We start from the raw sequence: 10,726 nt of genomic DNA, 5'->3' as shown, positions 1-10,726 counted from the left end.
TTAAAGATTTCATTTTAGGGGCGTCTGGGTGGCTCAATCAGTTAATCATCCAACTTCGGCTCAGGTCATGATCTCACGGTTTGCGGGCTCAAGCCCCACGGCGGGCTCTGTGCTGATGGCTCAGAGCTTGGAGCCTGTTTCGGGTTCTGTGTGTCTCTCTCTCTCTGCCCCTCTCCCACTCATGCTCTGTCTCTGTCTCTCAAAAATAAACATTAAAAAAAAAAAAAAGATTTCAGGGCACCTGGGTAGCTCAGTCGGTTAAGTGTCCAACTTTGACTCAGGTCATGATCTTGCAGTTCATGAGTTCGAGCCCCACATAGGGCTCTGTGCTGACAGCTCAGAGCCTGGAGCCTACTTCAGATTCTGTGTCTCCCTCTCTTACCCTCCCCTGCTTGCTCTCTCTCTCTCTCTCTCTCTCTCTCTTTCTGTCTCTCCCTGTTTCTCTCTCTCTCTCTCAGTAATAAATTATAAACATTAAAGTTTTTAAAAAAGATTTCATTTTTTTTTTAAAGTAATTTCTACACCCAACATGGGGCTCAAACTCACAACCCTGAGATCAAGAGTCACATGCTCCCCTGACAGAACCCGCCCGGCACTCCTGTAGATGTATTCTGGAGACCTTGTCAATTTGTGGACATATTTTAAACCAGCATAGTAATCCCATTTTTAAACCTTTAATGGAAGGATAATATAAACAGGAAAGTTCGCAAATTAAAAGTATATGACAAATTATCATAAAATGGACCTGTGTTTCCAATCACAACCAAGATAAGCTGAACCTGACTAGCACCCACTGAAGCCCCCATCATGTCCCCTCCCAATCACTACCCTTTCTGTACACCCAACATTCAACTTCTATTCTTCTAACACCATTGCAATAACATAAGGAAAGAAGTACAAAGATAGAGAATAAAGGAAATTATCATTATTTCTAGATGCTATATAATTGCACACATAGGGAATCAGAGAACCCAAAGGAATCTATCTATAAATTATTAAAAATTAGTTTTGGGATGCATGGCTGGCACGGTTGGTAGAACATCCACTTTTTCTTTTTTTTTTAATATTTTTGAGACAGACGGCACAAGTAGGGTTGGGGCAAAGTGAGAGGGATATAAAGAATCTAAAAGCGGGATGCAGGCTCTGATCTGTCAGCACAGAGCCCGATGCGGGGCGTGGGCTCAAACTCGTGAATGGCAACATCATGATCTGAGCCGAAGTCACACTCAACCGATTAAGCCACCCAGGCGCCCTGAGCATCCTTGACCTAAGGGTCATGAGTTCAAGCACCACACTGGGCGTGGAGCCTACTTAAAAAAAAAAAAAGAAAAGAAAAGAAAGAAAGAAAAACAAAAAAAAGGGCAGAGTTAAGGTCAGTTCAGGGGTGCCTAGTTGGATCAGTCAGAGGAGCATGTGACTGTTGATCTCAGAGTGATGAGTTTGAGCCCCACATTGGGTCTAGAGATTACTGAAAAAATCTTGGAGAGTCTGGCTGGCTCAGTCGGTTGAGCCTCCAACTTTGGCTCAGGTCACGATTTCACCCTTCGAGAGTTCGAGCCCCGCATCGGGCTCTGTGCTGACAGCTCGGAGCCTGGAGCCTGCTTCGGATTCTGTGTCTCCTTCTCTCTGCCCCTCCCCTGCTCATGCTCACCCTCACTCTGTCTCTCTCTGAAATAATAAATGAATAAACTTTAAAAAATCATTTAAAACAATCTTTAAAAAATAAGAAAAAAAAATCTTAAAATCAGTGTGTTTAACGAGGAAGCTTAAACAAAAGGTGAACATAAGAAAATACATTTATTTCTGCATGCCAGTGATAAAAGGTTAAAAAATGAAGACGAAAATTTTAAGATACTATTTACTTCTCCCCAATTGATTTATAGATAAAAGCTAGTAGATGTGAGATTTTTAAAAGTGGCTTCTTTTGGGGCGCCTGGGTGGCCCAGTTGGTTGAGCGTCCAACTCTTGATTTTGGTTCAGGTCATGATCTCACAGTTCATGAGTTCGAGACCTACGTTGGCTTAGGCTTCTCTCTCTCCCTCTCTCTGCCCCTCCCCTGCTCATACTGTCTCTCTCTCTCAAAATAAAATGTTGTACCCACAACATGATGGGAACCGGGGGATCTAGAAACGCTCAGAGAGGGGTGCCTGGGTGGCTCAGTCGGTTGATCTTAGCGTGGAGCCTGCTTGGGATTCTCTCTGTCTCTCCTTCCCTGATCATGTGTGTGTGCTCTCTCTCAAAATAAAAATATAAATCGGTAAATACATAAATAACCCCTCAGAGAATGAATAATTATTCTCATTTTACAGAGTGCTATAGACTATATGTTTATTTCCACCAGAATCCATAGGTGGAAGTCCTAATGCCCAATGTGATCACATTTGGAGTGGGGGCTGCTAGGAGGTCGAGATGAGGCCATAAGTATGAACCCCATGATGGGATTCATTTATTTATGTATTTTATTTACTTACTTATTTACTTATTTATTTATGTATTTATGATTCTACTTTTTTTTTTAAGTTTTATTTATTTTGAGAGGGATAGAGACAGCACGAGTGGGGAAGAGGCAGAGAAAGAGGGGGAGAGAGAGAGAATCCCATGCAGGCTCCGTGATGTCAGCACTGAGCCCAATGTGGGGCTCGATCTCACGGATCGTGAGATCAGGACCTGAGCCGAAATCAAGAGTCAGGCACTTCACTGACTGAGCCGCCAGCTTCTACTTTTAAGCAATCTCTACACCCAACGTGGGACTTGATCGTGAGATCAAAAGTTGCAGGCTCTGCCAGCTGAGCCAGCCAGCACCCCAGGATTAGTGCCCTTTAAGAAGAGACCCAATCCCCTCCCTTTCTTTCCCTTCCCCTCTATTCCTTCCTTTCCCTCCCCTCCCCCATCTTCCCTTTCCTTCTCTCTCTCTCTCTCTTTCTCTCCCCACTCACCACGTGAGGACACAGAAAGAAGGCAACCATTTGCAAACGAGGGAGCAGACACCAAATCTTCGGCTTTGATCTTGGACTTCCCAGACTCCAGAACTTCGCGATATAGATGTCTGTTGTCTAAGCTGTCTGATCTATGGTATTTTGTTATCTCCACCAGAACTGACTAAGATACAAAGGAAGACGGAAGGCCACAGAGGATGAGTTATTTACACAGGGATACACAGTTACTGAGTGAAAGAACTGTTCCTATTGAAACATATTTGTCTGCCCCCAAGCCCTTTCTACATTCCTCCTAGAGACCATGTGTTCCGGGATAACTGTAATCCGCTTTTCTACCTCTGTTTCCTGAAGACACTCTTGACCCCAAGAACATAGCAACTACTTTGAACATTTGATGTAGGGGTTGGTTGCATGGGTGATGAGGAGGTAAGGGGCCAAAAGAGGATGAAACCACAGATTAGCATCAGCACGAGGCCACAACCACCCCTAGGCTGGAAGGACAAACAGAGGAGGTGGTGATGTCCAGGGACTGAGGTCACCTGGTGGAAGCAGGTCTCTCTAGTCTGAGCCTTGGCCGCCTCCAGAGAAGCAGAGAGGGAGTACAGGAAATGCCCTGTGTCTATCACGTCAGTCTATCTCCTGCCTGGGCCTCCCATTGGTTGAAGCCAGCGGAAAGCTGCTTGGCACAGAGGGCTGGGGAACAGAGCCTACAGGGTCACCCTCTGTGCTACAGGACAGATGACGAAAACGGTGAAGAAACAGATCAGGTGTCAAACAAGCTCAGAACTGGTGCGTGAATGTTGTTTAAAATGCTTATTAGACATCCAGAAGGAGATACCGAGTGGGGCAGTTGAGACTTGAGTTAAGGAGAGACGTAGGGTCTGGTTACAGAAACCTGGAAACCATGGACACAGAGGTAGTAGCTGAAGATCTCACGGTCTGTGAGTTCAAGCCCAGCATCAGGTTCACTGCTGTCGTGCAGAGTCCCCTTCGGATCCTCTGTCCTCTTTTCTCGCTGCCCCTCCCCCACTCACCCTCTCTCCAAAATAAATTTTTTTTTTAATTTTTTTTTAACGTTTTATTTATTTTTGAGACAGAGAGAGAGAGAGAGACAGAGCATGAACGGGGAAGGGGCAGAGAGAGAGGGAGACACAGAATCGGAAGCAGGCTCCAGGCTCTGAGCCATCAGCCCAGAGCCTGACGCGGGACTCGAACTCACAGACCGCGAGATCGTGACCTGGCTGAAGTCGGACGCTTAACCACTGAGCCACCCAGGTGCCCCTCTCCAAAATAAATTTTAAAAAGCATTAAATAAATACAATTATGGGGCACTTGGGTGGCTCAATTGGTTAAAGCATCCGACTTCAGCTCAGGTCATGATCTCACGGTTCGTGAGTTGGAGCCTCGCGTCGGGCTCTGTGCCGACAGCTCAGAGCCTGGGGCCTGCTTCCGATTCTGTGCCTCCTTCTCTCTCTGCCCCTCCCCCACTCACACCCTGTCTCTCTCTCTCTCTCTCTCAGAAATAAACAATAACATTTTAAAAATAAAACTACTGAAAAACTCAACATACATTAAACAAAATAAATAAAAAAGACAACCAAAACCTCAACCGCGGAGCACTCCAAAATTCAGAAGCGTGGGATAAGTGCAAGAGCTCCCAGTGAAGCCTGAAAAGGAGTAACCAGGGAAACAGGAAGAAACCCCAAAGGTGTTGCCCTGGGAGCCAGTGAAGAAAGTTTGTCAATAAGGGACAAATACTCCTGCAGGGCCACTGAGATGAGCACTGAGACACCACGCACAGGGTTGAGCAGCCAAAGTAGTTTCACTGATGCACCGGGGGGAGCCTGGAAAGGTGTACAGCTTCCCCTCACTATCTGAAAGCGGGAGTGTTTGTGTGAAACCTGTCATGAGCAGAAATGGCATAAACCATAGGAGCAGTGAGCATTTCGTAAAAGTGAAACCCTCTTTGGATTTCTTTTGATTCGTGTCAGGAGGGTACCAGTGTGGGTCTTCCGTTAAGTAAAGTGATGGGAAGCAACTTTGCAGAGAGTGGGGGACTGGAGCTTGTGTTTTTATTTCGTTTCCAAGATTTTAACTTTGGGGCGCCTGGGTGGCTCAGTCGGTTAAGCGGCCGACTTCGGCTCAGGTCGTGATCTCACAGTTTGTGGGTTCGAGCCCCGCGTTGGGCTCTGTGCGGACGGCTCGGAGCCTGGAGCCTGCTTCGGATTCTGTGTCTCCCTCTCTCTGTGCCCCTCTCCTGCTGTGCTCTCTCTCAAAAATAAAATAAAAACATTTAAAATTTTTTTAAAGAAAAGATTGTAATGTCTTATTTTTTTATTTTAAGTTTATTTACTTTTGAGAGAGAGACAGAGAGACTGAATGGGGGAAGGGGAGAGAGAGAGGGAGAGAGAGAATCCCAAGCAGGCTTCATGCTGTCAGCACAAAGTCCTATGTGGGTCTCGAACTCCTGAACCACGAGATCATGAGATCATGACCTGAGCCGAAAACAAGAGTTGGACACTTAACTGACTGAGCCACCCAGGTGCCCCATGATTTTAATTTAAGAAGATTTTATCTTTAAGTAATCTCTACACTCAACATGGGGCTTGAACTCATAATCCCGAGATCAAGAGCCTCATGCTCTACCAACTGAGCCAGTTAGGTGCTCCGAGGAAATGTGGTGGTTTTTTTTTTTTCTTTTTAATAAAGATTTTTAAAGTTATTTTTATGTAACCTCTATACCCCAGGTAGGACTCAAAGTCACAACCTTGAGATCAAGGTTTGTAAGCTCCACTGAGCCTGCCAAGTACCCCAGGGAAATCTGTGTTTAAGAGAGGATGGGAGGCAAAGATTTAGAGAAGATAGGTATAGATCACTCTCTTTTTTTTTTATTTTTATTTTTTATGTTAGGGAGAGAGGGAGCACAAGGCAGGGAGGTGGGCAAAGGAAGAAAAAGAATCTTTTTTTAATGAAATTTTTTTAATGTTTATTTATTTTTGAGACAGAGAGAGACAGAGCATGAGCAGGGGAGGGGTGGAAAGAAAGGGAGACACAGAATCAGAATAGGTTCCAGGCTCTGAGCTGTCAGCAGAGTCCGACGTGGGGCTTGATCCCATGACCAAGGGATCATGACCTGAGCTAAAATTAAGAGTCGGATGCTCAATTGACTGAGCCACCCAGGAGCCCCTCTTTTTTTTTTTTTTTTTTTTTTTTTTCCTTACGGTAGGCTTAACGTCCAGAGCAGAGCCTAACATGGACCTTGAATTCACAACCCTGAGATCAGGACCTCACCTGAGATCAAGAGTGGGACGCTCAACCGACTGCGCCCCCCAGGTGCCCTAAGTCACTCTTTCGATGACTTTTGCTGCAAAGGAGAGTGAAGAAATGAGTTGGTAGCCTATGTGGAAAAGTAGGACAGAGAAAGTTCAAGATTCTCGGATTTATCTGCATCCAGTTAGATGTCCCCACTGTAAGTCTCAGGATCCCAGCCCACCTTCCCATTTAATGCCCGAAGCTTTATATTAGAGACTTGGTGAGGCTTTAAGTTCAACGGACTAGGTCATTCTGAAGCCCACACAACTACAGTTTGCGTTGGATTTCCAGCGGTGTTAGCCCTGTGTTTACAAGAAATATAAAACTTTATTAGGGCTTCCGTAGAAGCGCTCCAGTTCTCTGAGTGCGACTGGAGCTGAGAGTTTAAAGACCCGAGCTTGTAATGTTCTCTCAGTAAGCATGTCGGCTCACTCAGAAGAAGCCACGAATACCAACGTTCGTGTGGCCATTATTTGTACAATAATGATCAACTGTGGCAGCCATTTGACCTCCCAAGTCACTCACTCCAGTTGGAACCCCATCAGTCAGCCCCATCAGTGACAACATATGATTAACCATGGGGCGCCTGGGTGCCTCGCCAGTTAAGTGTCCAACTTCGGCTCAGGTCATGATCATGGTTCGTGAGTTCGAGCCCTGCATCGGGCTCTACGCTGACAGCTCGGAGCCTGGAGCCTGGTTCGGATTCTGTGTCTTCCTCTCTCTCCCCCCTCCACTGCTGATGCTCTCTCTTTCAAAAATAAATAGACATTATATATATATTTTACATAATCATATATCTATATATGATTAACCATGATGTCACTGCACACAATGGACCACTAGCATCTCATTTGTCATTGGCAAGGAGCTCATCACTGTTTTAAACCCCTAAGAAACACTGAAAGCATCCTTCAAACCCTACCTTTGAGAATCTGTTTCCTGGGACACCCAGGTGGCTCAGTCGGTTAAGTGTCTGACTCTTGATTTCGGCTCAGGTCCTGACCTCACAGGTTCGTTAGTTCATTAGAGCCCCGCATCGGGCTTTGCACTAACAGCATGCAGCCTGCTTGGGATTCTCCCTCCTTGTCTCTCTGCCCCTCCCCTGCTTGCTCTCTGTATCTTTCTCAAAAACAAAGAAAGGGGCGCCTGGGTGGCTCAGTCCGTTAAGCGTCCGACTTCGGCTAGGATCATGATCTCATGGTCCATGCGTTCGAGCCCCGCGTCGGGCTCTGTGCTGACAGCTCGGAGCCTGGAGCCTGCTTCAGATTCTGTGTCTCCCTCTCTCACTGCCCCTCCCCTGCTCACACTCTGTCTCTCTCTCTCTAAAATAAATGTTAAAAAATAAAAAGAAAAAAAAAAGAAAAAGAAAAAACTAAAAAAAAAAAAAAAAAAAGAATCTGCTTCCTGTTGCTAATACTGGTGTCAGTTAAGGTATACTCAGGAGACAGAAATCACATCAGTGATTGTAACAGAGATGATTCCATATAAATAAATGTTATTTAGGTACAAAGGATTGGTAACTAGGTAACTGAAAGGCAAAAAGAGAGCCCTAGGGTATCATGGCAATAGCGTCTAAGAAGAGCAGCTATTGGGGCGCCTGGGTGGCACAGTCGGTTAAGCGTCCGACTTCAGCCAGGTCACGATCTCGCGGTCCGTGAGTTCGAGCCCCGCGTCAGGCTCTGGGCGGATGGCTCAGAGCCTGGAGCCTGTTTCCGATTCTGTGTCTCCCTCTCTCTCTGCCCCTCCCCCGTTCATGCTCTGTCTCTCTCTGTCCCAAAAATAAATAAACGTTGAAAAAAAAAATTTAAAGAAGAGCAGCTATTTACTGCCCCTGGGACAGGAAAGACAAAGGAGAAAGTTTAGAATTATTGAAACTGAAGGGCGCCTGGGTGGCTCGCTTGGTTAAGCACCTATGTCCGCTCAGATCATGATCTCCAGGTTCATGGGATCGAGCCCCACGTCGGGCTCCACACTAACGACACAGAGCCTGCTTGGGATCTTTCTCTCCCTCTCTCTCTCTGCTCCCCGTCTCCCACTCATACACATGTGCTCTCTCTCTCTCAAAAAAAAAAAAAAAAAAAAAAAAAAAAAATTGAAACTGAAGGCTTGGATGAGCGGGCCACTGGCAATGAGGCTCAGATAATGAGGAGGGGGCTCTGCTCTGCTGGTTCACGCATGTCCGAGTTCAGAGGACCACTAGGGACCGAGACCTTTTCCGGAAGCATAGTGGCGAAACGGTGCCGACATCTCCGAGGGTGTCCAAGATTTAGAAAACCTGCAAGCTCTGCTCAGCAGCTCCTACAGGAAGGAACGGCCTCAGCGGCGCTGGGTAATGCCGATGCTGATGGGAACAAGAAACTGACAGGAAAGGAGCAGAGGGCAAACCGGAAGGAGCCAGGTCCCTTCGGCTTCCTCCAGGTCTCCACAGTCTCTTTGGTGCCCCCTGTTGGCAGAGCCCAACACAGCTCGTGGGCAAAGCGGAAGTGTGGTTTGCAGAGTTGCGATCCCAGATTCTCAAAGCCCGGAACTGGGAATGGAGTTGAAGCCAAGAGATAATAGCTTGGTAATTGGCAAACTTAGCAATATCGCTTGCCAAGGACCAGTGACCATGAGTAATCCATTTCCGTATCCCTAAGGCCCAAATATGCTTTTAAAGGAGTACGTGAATGCATGAAGGACTAATTGTGTTCCTGGATAGCTAGTCTGAATGTTTTGCTCATGTTCTTTCCAAATTATGTCACGGATGTTTAAAGCAAATTCAATCAAAATTCCAATGAGATTATTTTTCAAAGGATTTGACCCAATTATTCTAAAGGTCTTCTGAAGACATGGATGAGAGAAGCAAAGACTTTATTTACTTCATTTTTTTGGTACTAAATTATAACCATTTATTTTTTTTTAGATGTTTATTTATTTTTGAGAGAGTCAGAGTGTGAGTGAGGGAGGGGCAGAGGGAGAGGGGGAGACACAGAATCCGAAGCAGGCCCCAGGCTTTGAGCTGTCAACACAGCCTGACGCGGGGCTCAAACTCGGGAACGGCGAGATCATGACCTCAGCTGAAGTATGATGCTTAACTGACGGAGCCACCCAGGCGCCCCTAAATTGTAACTATTTAAATATCCATAGGGTATTTTATTTTTGCAAAGATAGGGTCTAAAAATTCATAAAACTGAAAAAAAATCATAAAACCGAATAGATCAATAATATAACACACATCAAAATTAGATTAAAAATGTAGGTCCTGGGTCTCATTTGCTACGTCCTGTAGTTAAAGATGTCACAAAGATACTTCGCATATCACCAAGTACTCCAGCATTTATAAGCACAGGTGTCATCAAAAAGTTCTCTCTCTGGGGCACCTGGGTGGCTCAGTCGGTACTCAGGTCACGATCTCGCGGTCCGTGGGTTCGAGCCCCGCGTCGGGCTCTGGGCTGCCGGCTCAGAGCCTGGAGCCTGTTTCAGATTCTGTGTCTCCCTCTCTCTCTGCCCCTCCCCCGTCCATCCTCTGTCTCTCTCTGTCTCAAAAATAAATAAACGTTAAAAAACAACTTTAAAAAAAAAGTTCTCTCTCTGATTTTGCCAAAGAGAAACCATCCAAATTTTGTTCTTTATATTACCAACACAATTTAACTATATCAGTTGGGCACGTGGCCTTACTATTTTTCCTACTGTAAGCACATTCTAGTTTTCCCAAGTCTTTCCCTGGACTATTCTGGAAATAAAATAAATCATCATCTACTTCAAACGCTCAAATTAGAATGTTAATCAGTGGTCCAAATTATCCTCATAAATGCGTATACCAGGTTGGTATGTTCACATATATCCTTTCCAATTTTAGGCTAAGCAAAATACATGCACTTAGAGCTGTATTAATGTATTAAAGCAAAAGACAGCTCCTTTTATGATCAAGAGAAACCTTGGTCCTTCCATGTAGTGTCTGATCGAGAAAACATTGATTTTGATACATTATTTTATTTCACTCAAATACCGGTCTGATCACACAGGGTCCCAAAACACTCAAATAACAAGCCAAATACAGACAGATGTTAAAGACTGGTCTTCAAACATCCTAGCCAATGACGCCACGCTTGCCTATGATCTCACTGACATAAAACCACATCCACACCTCAGTGGCCACCAAATCATTCAGCAGAGCCTCCTTAACTGTAAGTTGTTTCAAGATACCAGTTTGAGCACGCTCGACTATTTAAAAAAATTAAAAAAAAATTTTTTTTTACGTTTCTTTATTTCTGAGAGAGAGAGAGAGAGACAGAGCATGAGCGGGGGAGGGGCAGAGAGAGAGGGAGACACAGAATCTGAAGCAGGCTCCGGGCTCCCAGCTGCCAGCACAGAGCCCGACTCGGGGCTCAATCCCACAAACTGTGAGATCGTGACCTGAGCTGAAACCGAGTCAGATGCTTAACCAATTGAGCCATCCAGATGCCCCAAAGATTTTATTTTCTATACAGGAGTAGTAA

Source organism: Puma concolor, chromosome E2 (genome assembly GCF_028749965.1).
Source record: "Puma concolor isolate L17-30 chromosome E2, mPumCon1.1.hap2, whole genome shotgun sequence".
NCBI classification, from domain to species: Eukaryota; Metazoa; Chordata; class Mammalia; order Carnivora; family Felidae; genus Puma; species Puma concolor.
This window is presented reverse-complemented; position numbering follows the sequence as displayed.